Source organism: Rhopalosiphum maidis, chromosome 3, assembly GCF_003676215.2.
Source record: "Rhopalosiphum maidis isolate BTI-1 chromosome 3, ASM367621v3, whole genome shotgun sequence".
In the NCBI taxonomy this organism is placed as follows: domain Eukaryota; kingdom Metazoa; phylum Arthropoda; class Insecta; order Hemiptera; family Aphididae; genus Rhopalosiphum; species Rhopalosiphum maidis.
In genome coordinates, this window is record NC_040879.1 from 60,919,672 (window position 1) to 60,931,412 (window position 11,741).

Genomic DNA, 11,741 nt, shown 5'->3' on the forward strand with positions numbered 1-11,741 from the left:
AACTAAACATACAAATGCTAAATAGCCCCTAAGCGGACTAAGCCTATTTAATAACAATAAACTAATAATTGAATGTAAAATATATTCTATATATATTTATACACACCATTTTCAATAATGTATTCATAATAACTTTTTAGAATTTTTTTTTTTAAATGAATTCTTAAATGTGTATTTCAAGTGTCAAACTTTGTAAATTTAAAATTGTATGTCCAAAAAACAGGTTTCAATATCTAAAATGTAATAATATTTCGATATTTCAAATACATAAATGAATATTATGTGTTTATACATAAACCACAGAAAATATTGATTTTTCTATGCCATAATGTTTGAAACTCATTAGGGCTGAATTATAGTAGCATAAATAGGTAGTTACTTAAAAAAGCCGTGACTGAAAACAAATGTGGCCTATTTTTTTATGTTCCAACATAAGTATTTCTACTTTATAAATAATTTCAGAGGATCCGGACCACTGAACACTCCCACTACCCCACAAGTCAGTCACAGCCTTAAGTGCCTACCTGTATAATTCAAGAATTCGTTACACCCAAATATTAAGGGATAAAAGTTTTGAATAGTAAAGTATGTCCATTAATTCCCTTTCGAGGTTAAGATTCTCAGTTTATCACTTATTTTGTATGTATATAATACGAGTATAATAACATTGTTATTCTTATTATACTGTTTTTACCATTGCTATAATTAAAATTTATTATATTTATGTACTTTGTGTAAAACGGAACAAATTAAAAATTTTAATAAGTACCTAAATAATAATTATTTTACGTTTTTAGCCCACTACACCGATTATTATTACATAAAACAAGAAACTGCAATATTTATTATTTAGTAATACGCATAGTATTGTAGTTAATTTATTAAAGTCTATTAATAAACCTGGGATAATATAGGTAAAAAATGGTATTATTTTGTTAGTTATCAATAAACACAAACATTCATCATTTCAATGTTTATAGATAATAATTATAATATTGTCAACTAATAATCTTGTAAGTATTATATTGAGAAGTTATAGACTTATAATGGAATAATTATTATCATGGTATATACTATAAACTAGTTATACTATAACATTATACTAAGGATGTTGTACACATAATATTATTTAAAACCGATACTTGATATCGTTTAGATAATTAAAAGATATGAAAATATTACATTTAGTAACATTTAATAAATTAAATTATTAGTTAGACTATGTCAATTCAGTTCAAGTAACAATTAAAAAAAAAAAGTCCAATGGAAGAGATCCAGAGGAGAATCACCCCCGGTCCTACAAATCCAACATGTAAACTCGATTAGTACAAATAACTCATAACATTGAAATTAAATAATAATGATCATTGATCAACAATAAGATTTAAGTAGCTATAATATTATATATAATAATATCGAAACTCAAAAAAAAATGTATTAAAGAGCAAAAATAACACCTACGGGTATTACAGAAAATATTATAAATTCAAATATTTTTCTGGTATTAAATTAATAATTTAATATTTAAAAAAAAATGTTACTCTTCTATAATCTATAAATTAAAAGCGATCTCAAAATAGGTATTTACATTATTATAATTTTGTCTTCATATTAAATTTATGACCGTGCATAACATCTTAAAGTGATATGACGTAAGTTCTATATAGAAAAAATGTGAGTAGGTAAGTGGATACCATTCTGCTGTACATTAGGTGATTAGTGCAGAGTGGGCCACTGTTATGAATATGTTAAATTTGAATTTAATAATATACCATTGAATACGAAAAACGACTGAGAACAGAAATGGTCTATTCGCCTATATAACCAATGACCATTGATCAAATACAATGCGCATGATGTAATTTTTGATATACATATTAAAGTCATTTATTTTACTATTAATATTATGGTAGATATTTTTTTTCATAAAATATTTCATTTATTGTATAATTAGTATTTAATTATTATAATGATGTACATTCATAGTTCATACTACATTATATCAACTAATATAACTCAACATTTAATAAAATATATCTGTTAACACCGTAACAAAATATAACTGAAGTATAAGAAGATTCATAGTATTAATAGATAATATCTTAATAAATCAAAAATGTCATTGTTGCGTTTAGTAAAATTCATAAAAATATAATATGCATAAAAGTTTTAAGTTCCCGCGATTTTTTTTAAATTAAAACAAAATAATAATTAACATTGTTATTTATCTTTAAATAAGTAATTTTGTCAACATTTAAATTTAAAATGTCTGTAAAAAATATCGCATTTTTATATTTTTTAGATTTTATGGTTTCAATATGAACTACTTATCAAGAACCTTGTATTACATTTTCAAGCATTTCTACTTAACAAATAATTTTTAAACAACGTTTATTAAAAAAAATTGAAAGAAATTGAAAATTTCTCATGCTTATAAAAAGTTCAAGAGTCGAAATATTTTTAAAAAATGTTCGTAAATAGAAAATGATAATAATTGATTTTGTCGAAATTTGGTTTTGTATTTTCTTTAATCTTTTTTTTTTTTGATTTTTCCGATCAATAAAAATTATCAGACATCTAATATCTTAATTTATAAATGATTGTTAAAAAGTACGCATATCAAAATTTAATAATTTAATATCGAAATATTAATTTTTCTATTTTAAAAAAAAAAATTAATATAAAATGAATACAATACAATTTGTAATTTAATTTAATACTTTGTCGAGTTGAATTTTTTTTTAAAGTTTGAATTTAAAATAAAGAATTATTTAACTTCTAAAATGATTTTAATATTATTTCTAACTACAACTTTAAATCACTTAAACCAGTAAACTATATATTTTTGTTTCTATATTTAATAAATTATAATATTTTATCGAGAAACTTATAAAAATAATAATATTATCTTCTATTGTTATAGAATTGAATTGTTTTTATTTAAAACGGTATATACCTAGTAATAGTATTAAAATAACCTTATATTATAAGACAGTTAAAACTAAAAAATTAAATAACATTTTTTTTTTTGATAGGCTTTATTAAAAATCAACTGATAACAACTGAGTTATTTTAACGGTAAATTAAACTAGTTAAGTTCTTAAGATTTAATAAATGCCCGCCGTTGTATAAAAATGTACATGCTATACATAAAAGATCACGTATCAGTGACGTACCTCTTCAGGGAAGAACCTGATAAGAGTCTTGCAATATTAGTTTTATTTTTGTTATTACCTAATGTGTACTATGTAGACAGTGTTATCTATAATCTATACACTCTAAGCTGGATCCAGAGATTATATCTCAATATTACTGATTGGCTATTGTACTGACAAAGAAAGTTTTTAATTGAAAACGGTTTATAAATTTATAATGATGACGAAATAAAATTGTGCAATTGTGCTTATGCAAATATCGATATTTACAAACCATATTACATGCTGAATTGTCAAAACAAACCGTATTAATAAATTGTTAATATCGCTACAAAAGTATTTTACTTAGTACTGTAACATGTACATAGATTATTTTTTCACTTAAAAAAATAGTCTACAGAAAAATTATAGTGAGGTACACATAACACATTACATAATATACATTTATTTTTACAATATTATATCAAATACAAGACGTATGAATTGCATATTACTCGAATATAGTTAACATTTTAATATATTCTTTATTTATCCTGCGAACTTGAAACTTTCTACAAATATTTAGAATGGTATATTTATATAGGTGTAATACAACTTTTGCTCCTGTTGAGTTATTTATAGTAGTTTTTAAATATTGACTTTTTAAACTTTTTATGTGAAAAAAGCTTGAAAATTGAATAAAAGATTTTCATAAGTAGTCTTAGAACGTTAGAGCAATTAAAAAACGTCTTAAATAAGAAGATAAGATTTTCAATATTTTGAAAAGATTCATCAAAATGAAAAATAAATATACAAGTTATTTGTTAATACTTAGGCTTATCAATTTAATAAAAGATTCATTATACCTAGTTATTCCTACTGAAATTAAAATAAAGAAAAGAAAAATAAGCGTAAATCATATGGTTATTTTTTTATGAGCATTAAAAGTTCAAATATTGACAAGATATTCAATTGTAAAAAGGTAGATAAGGTGCTGTAGTAGGTCATAACTTTATAAGTGCCAAATATTTCACTGTGATGGGTGAGTTAAATTTGAATTCATTGATATACCATTGTAAACGAAATAAATTCTGAGTTAAGACGATCTATCAACCTTTATCACTAAATATATTTTTTCTTAATGCTATATTAGGTAAAGCAATTTATTTAACTATAAGTAATACGATGGAACCGTGGAACCTATATAAATAATATTCTTATCTTTAAGTTTAATAATAGGTAAATTTACTCTAATATTAAAATTAACAGTATAAAATAGAATTTTTAAAGTTAAAAATGCATTATAATTATATTTTATCACCCGAGATTTGAAAATCGTGTATAAAGTTCTAATAAGTTTATTTACAAAAAATAAAAAGTGTACCGTAGATATGCTATATGAGTTATGCGATCCATGCGTATTAATTAAAAAAAAATGTAGGTAATTCAAACCGAGTTGAGTATTTTTTCTATATCAATTTTAAACTTGGAAAGTTAAAATGTATTAATTGTAAACTATTAACTTCAAACTTAACGGTATTGTGTTCACTTAATTTAATTTGAGTTAATTATTTTCATTAACTTGCCCCGTACCTTTGTTACATTATACTACCCATGTCTAATTATTAATGTCTTAATAAATACCATAGAAAAATGTCGTGGATTGACCAAACCCCATTCGAACATAAATACATAATATTATTACCATTGTATCATATCATATTTTCCGACGCGAATTCTGTTTATAAAGTGGAAAAGGTTGTCGAAAAATTATTATAAACGGTCGGCAAACCAATATACGCGTTATGAAAACATAAATGCATTGTATAAAATAGACGGGTAACAGTATTACATAATAATAATAATAATAATAATAATGATATAGAAATCGCGTCTATCACGTTATCTACACAGATTACGGCGATATTATATCGCTCGTCTCCCCGAGCACGGAAAACCACCACTGTTATTATTTAATATATTATTGTTAAAATAATATTATTAATAGCAGCCGCCGCGACCGTCGTCGCACTTCCCGTGGTTGCCCGTCGTCGTCGTCGTCGTTCCTCTCACATGTCTTTCGGCGATTTGCGCATTCTTTACACGTATATAGATAAGACAGCAGTGTATCGCCGCCGTCGGCGTTTCGATCAGTTTCTGTCATTTCCGCTCGTCGATCCACCGCCGCACCGTCGATCCACGGGTCTTCACCGTCATAATATTATTACGATATCGCCAATATTCGATCGTCAATATCGTACAATTGCCGTACGTCGTCACTCGTTCCGAACGTTGTTAGGTACAGTACTTCCTGTCTAGCTATCGCACACTGACCTCAAAAACGATATTTTTTCCACGTTTTTCGGCCGACGATAAAATAATATAATACCTATTCATCGTGATATTATACGTTTAAATTATATTATTAATAGCAAAAATATCGCATATTATTAATTGTGAATCTACTCAGTAAACGGCGACAATCGTTAACGTCACCAATCCCCGTGGTTACCTGCCCGCCTGACTGCCAAAATTTCGGCGAGGACAATAATATTATAATAATTTTTTATTCTTATTATTTGCGACACTACAATTTCGAACGAACATGGCCGGTGATGGATGCATCGATTTCCTGGAAAAGGTACGTGTAATTGTAACTCATATATTACTATTATGTTTGTTTGTTAAAACGAATTAGTTGGTTAGTCAGTACCTACCAAGGCCGGCGAGAAATTTTGCGGGTCCAGGGCTGATCGATTCCAGGCCTCCTTTACTTACACTTATTAGTTGTCTGACATGATATAAATTCATCTTGTACATACCTACTTGTAAAAAATTTAGTACGATACAAAAATTCAAGTTTTATAATATGTAAATATCAAAAACATAATAATTTGATTTAGTTAAAATTGTTTTGAGAAAAAAATAAATACCTACACCAAAGACAGTGGCATATTTATGGGGGGCAATCCCCCTCTCCCAAAATGAAAAATGAAAAATACAACTATTTAAAATAGTGTCTCTTCCCTCTTTTCCCAAAAAAAATCCAAATATATATAATCGACCCCCTCCAAAATGAAAATCCATATACGCCACTGACTAAAGATAAATAAAAATAAAAATCAATTATATCCTTAACTTACTGATTCAGTACTGGTTGTTTGTCTTTTTTTTGTATTCGCACAATTTTTATCAAGATGCACGAGTGATGCTTCGTGATTTTTATTAAAAAAAAAAAAAAAACATTTCTTAAATTAGTCAGCATTTATTCTATGCTCGCTTAATAATTTCGTAGGTACTACACCACACAACTAGCCATAATTAATTTGCATTGTACACAGTGCAGTGGTACTCAAAAATCAGCCACAGTGCAATCCACTAAATCGATATGGATTTAACAACGACCAATTATTATGTTGCCCAACTGCATATAATTATAATATCATATCTATCACATTATGGTAAAGATTCATAAAATAAAGCTCATAATTATTATTTTTGTATTTTCATTTTTCACCTCTTGGTCCGACCTTCTACGGAAATTATTTGCTTCAAAGCATTGTCTTGGTTTAGGCAATATACCTAAGTACGTAAATAAAACGACGTACAAACTGGAAGCATAGGTAACAGCATATTCAGCATAAGCATTTGTAATAATCAGTAATCACCAATCAGTTATATCAATGAAAAGATTGAAATTAAACTTCTGTCAACCCAAAGCCGTTTGGAAATTTGAACTTATTTTTGGCTTTTATTTTATTACCTGCGGTCTGACACCGACAGATAAATACGGTCTATGTCTATGCGACCGTCAACCGCTCATGGCTTGCACACGCACAGTGTACGACGAGCTCAAGCACGCGATTATTTTAGCGGCATTTAGCCCACTCTTTGCACTTGTCAGTTGTCAGAGACTCAGAGTTGAAGGTTAATAGTACAATTTTGTAAACGATTCTGTGGACTTTTTTTAAATATTACTTTTACCCATCACCGCGTAACGTTTTCACACAAATGTCATGGGCTGTGATAAGATAAGCCAGACATCGTGTAGGAATTAATAAAAAATAAAACACCCTTGCAAATTTAAAAAAAAAAAAGGATAAAATAGGTAACCACTCTGTTGCACAATACGTAATAGGTGTCTAGTGTACCTAGAAATTGAGGAAAAATTATTGTATTTTATGTGTTATATTAGAATTCAGTGATAAAAAATTATGGTTTTGAGCGAAAAGAACTTTTGAGAGCATATATTACTAAGCATAATTTATGATATATTTATAATGCTATTAAAGTAATTTATTTTACTATTTGTTGGTTGAAAATTGAAATTATTTTTCCCTCAAACCAATATACTTATTTTAAAATCTTATTAAGTCTTAGACCTCCCCACAATCAAGTATGTATCAATTAAATAATAAATAAACATAATTTTATTCTGCACTTTGAAATCGAACCCAATAATTAATATTATATATTTATATTTAAATTAAAAAAAATTATCTAAAAAGTAGGTGGTAAGTACTAATTAATAATTTACTCTTATAGTGATATAAACATAGACGATACAAACTTATTATCGTTTTTCCGTAAAAAATGTGAGTTGTGAATAATAAAATATAATATGTTATAACTTATAACCATATTGTAAAAAGTTATGAACAGACCCTTAGTATATTATTACATATACTTATTATATTAGTATAATGTGTGTTTACTAGTTATTGAAAGTAAGTGCAATATATTAGATAAAAATAATAATTCGTATTTGTTGATAAATTACTATAGTCTATAGCTGGGCTGGGGTCTACGTCGCACTTTATTTTTAAAATCAATATTACGGTTGACTATTGAGTACCCACAAAAAAATTGGCAACGTATGGTACGTTAAAAGCATGATATTTTAAAAATATATTAATTTTTTTAATCATCTTGATCTTAATTTCTTACTATTTATAAATGTTACAGTCTATAAACGAACCTTCTATATAACATCGTAAGAAAAAGAAAATTATATGCCTAGAGTCTAGACTTACTTTATATATTGTATAACTGCCGTACAATAGGTATTTACTATACTAACTACTAATGTATTATTATATTTACCCGAAATCAGCTTTGCCTCCGTCTACAAAAAATCGGATTTGACGGCGGCGCGTAAGCTTTTACCATTTTTGCGTCAATCCTTCCTGTTCGTAATTTAATTTTTTGTTAAATCCACTATATAATGTGTCGCAATTTATTTTGTGATCCAAAAATAATATTATTACCATAACTCTAAAGTCTATAGGTACTTTCCTATAATAGTCACGTTTCGATTCACGATGAGGATGACACACACATAAATTGTTTGTAAAATCCGTTTAACACCCTAAAAATTACGACTCAGTCTACGCAGTCATAGTTAAAAGAACTAAATTTATACACAAATCAGAAGACAATATTTGCCGTGTCGTAATGGTTTTTAATTAATTTTCTTACATCTTTAATAGGCTATAAAAAATATTTTATGTTTTTCGTTATTTTTATATATTTTAAAACTAAAAAAATTTAAACCGTTTGTTTTAAGAATTTTAATATAGGCATTGTGTAAATGTGTATGGAGTATAGTTTGAAATATTAAATTTTTTTTTAATAAACTTTAAAATAATTTGTATGCAAATTTGTCATTTTTAATTGTTTTCCTTAATAAGTACTTATTATAAAAATATTTATACACTAAATCTTAAATATAGTTTTACTTTATATAAATATATCATCAATATTTGTATTAAAAAATTCAATGTTTTGCGTTTTTGTGAAATATTTCAGGTTTCAAGTACTAATGCAGAAAAATTATCATTAATGTATGTGACAGTGTTGTAAAAAACAAATATAACTATGAAGCACAGGCACATTTCATGTCAATAACGTGTTAAACAAATATTTTGTTGTTTTTTTTTCCAATAGGTAATATAAACCTTTTGCTAACTGTATTACCTAACCTATTACCCAATAAAATTGATGAAAACATAATTGAATTGGTCGTGAAGTTAATTTATTTAAAAACGACTTTCTTACTATATATTTTAAGCTTCAATTTTCACAGAATTTATCAATATTCAAATTATTTGTAGTTAAAAATGTATAAAATGTTAAATTTGTATAGGTTATCTTATAAAAATTAAATTCACGGTTCGTTATAATTAATATTTACTTATTGAAATCTACAAATCTGAGAAATATTGACTTTTATAACTTTTACGTATGTTAATACTTAATATATTTTATATTTTGTATACAAATATAATGATATTTTCAAAAAATTAATTAATTTTAAGCTTTTATACTATGAACAATTCACACAGTTTTACGATAAATCAGCATTAACTCAAAAGTAACAATATTATAATATTATGATATGAATACACACAATTGAAATGTAGGGATTTTTGTAAATGCTTATGTTTTGAGGTATTATATTGCGCTCTTGTAAGCCCTATTTTGGAGTAGGTATCATTGTTTGGACTCCGCACACAATTAGTGATACTATGAAATCGGAAAGGGTTCAGCGGATGATATTGAGGTTTGCAAGCCTTAAGTTGAATATCCCGTGTAAACCCTATAACTACGAATTTGATTTGGCTTCCTTGGCGGAGCATAGACGTATTTCAGACAATAAGTTCTTGGACGGTTTGGATTGTTACGAGGTATTATTGAATTGCTCGAATCGCTTTATTTAATACATTTTGAAATACTTCGCTCTATAACTTTTTAGTTTTTTTTTATTCTTTTTGCCGCCACTAACAAACTTAAAAACAAACCTATGAGCTGTATGATAATGACCAATGATAATGTTATGGACTGTATGCTTTTCAATTTTTTCGTCTAATACTGTTTAGCTATTAATAAATAATAAGTTTATATTTTATATCTTTAATATTCTTGTACATAATATATTATGTATTTATGTCCAAAAGGGTTTATCATGTATATCTTACGAAAATAAAAATAAAATAATACACTATTATAATAATGAAAAATTAATAATATGATAAATGCAATATGTTCATAAAAATCAATCGACCTATCTTATTAGTATAACAGTAAAATATTTTTTTATAACAACAATATAAAATATAAATATATCATAAAGTATACTTTGCGATAAAGGCTAACAAACACGTCTTTGCTCAAAATCGTTTTTTATATGCAATGATTTATTATTAAATTAAAATTTAACACATATACAATACATTACAGTAATTTATTTAATAACGATACACACTCGACACCTACTGTATAACAGTTTGGTTAGTTACTTTCCTCATTTTTCCTTACTAAGGTACGTACTGATACGGACTACTTACAAATCAATTTGAATTGATACTAACAATATTTAAAATATATAATTCTTGATCCATTTGAGGATTAATAATCCTCATCACAATATATGATAGTTTTGAGGCTAATACCTCTTTCCTTTCCTCTAGGTAGAGGCGCGTATAGATTTCTGATTTACCTAGCAGCGCTCGAATCGAAAAAAAAACCGGCTGCTTTCCGAGACAATAATTTGTACAATGAGACGGAATGTTACGATATTCAAAAAAATGTATGATACAATAATTAATAATTATTTAAAAAAACAATAATAAATAAAAATAATGGAATCTAAAATCTTGCGCTGTGCCTTTATGTTTTGTTATATCATCGACATATTTCATTATATACTACCGTGAAACACTGAAAACAATATCCCCATACCTACCAATTATCCTCATTTTTTTCCTTTTACTGGTTAAATACATCGGCATTTTTGTGTCGCAAACACTGCCTTTTACACGATAGTGTTCAAAAATTATGTAATTTTTTATCATTTTGGAATTTTTATTATTTCCTATTACACATTATGTTTGAAATCAATCGACTTACATCGATATATACTTCAAAACTGTACGTTTAAAAAATAGTTATAAAATAACGTTAGATATACATTTTTAAACATTTTTGTTTTTCTGCTGTTAAAACTTTTTGATAAGTTGTTTTTGTAGTTTTATTGAACATACAAAAGTTGTTAATTTTTCGTTATCAAGTATATATATTATACAATGTATTATATATTTATACATATAATTCTGTGTGTGTGCGCGCTTTATTTTTACTTCGCGGTAATATTTTTAAAATGCATTTTCGTGTGTTGGTTTTTTTTTTAATCACTTATGGCTTTTTATTGTATATTTATATTTTTATGTAATCTCTACTTGAATATGCGTGTCAAAAACATACACATATAAAAAAAAGCTGGAAATTCACCGTACTGTAATATCTGTAGGTGTCGAGTGTAGAATGGGAATGTTTCAATGAGAAAGGGTCACCATTACATATTACGATAAACGCTCATGAGCGGACTGTATAGTGTCTCTAAATAACTGCTATCAGTACGATATACTTTTCCATTAGTTGTTGTACAGAATTTTAAAACAATTTCTGCCAAAAATATAACGTATATAATTATTATAATATATTATAATTTATATTTGTTATAACTAACTTATAAATCCAAGTATCATAAAACAATGTGAATTTCGTGGTATATATTTTTTTTTTTAAATAAATTAGTCTGAATCTTTT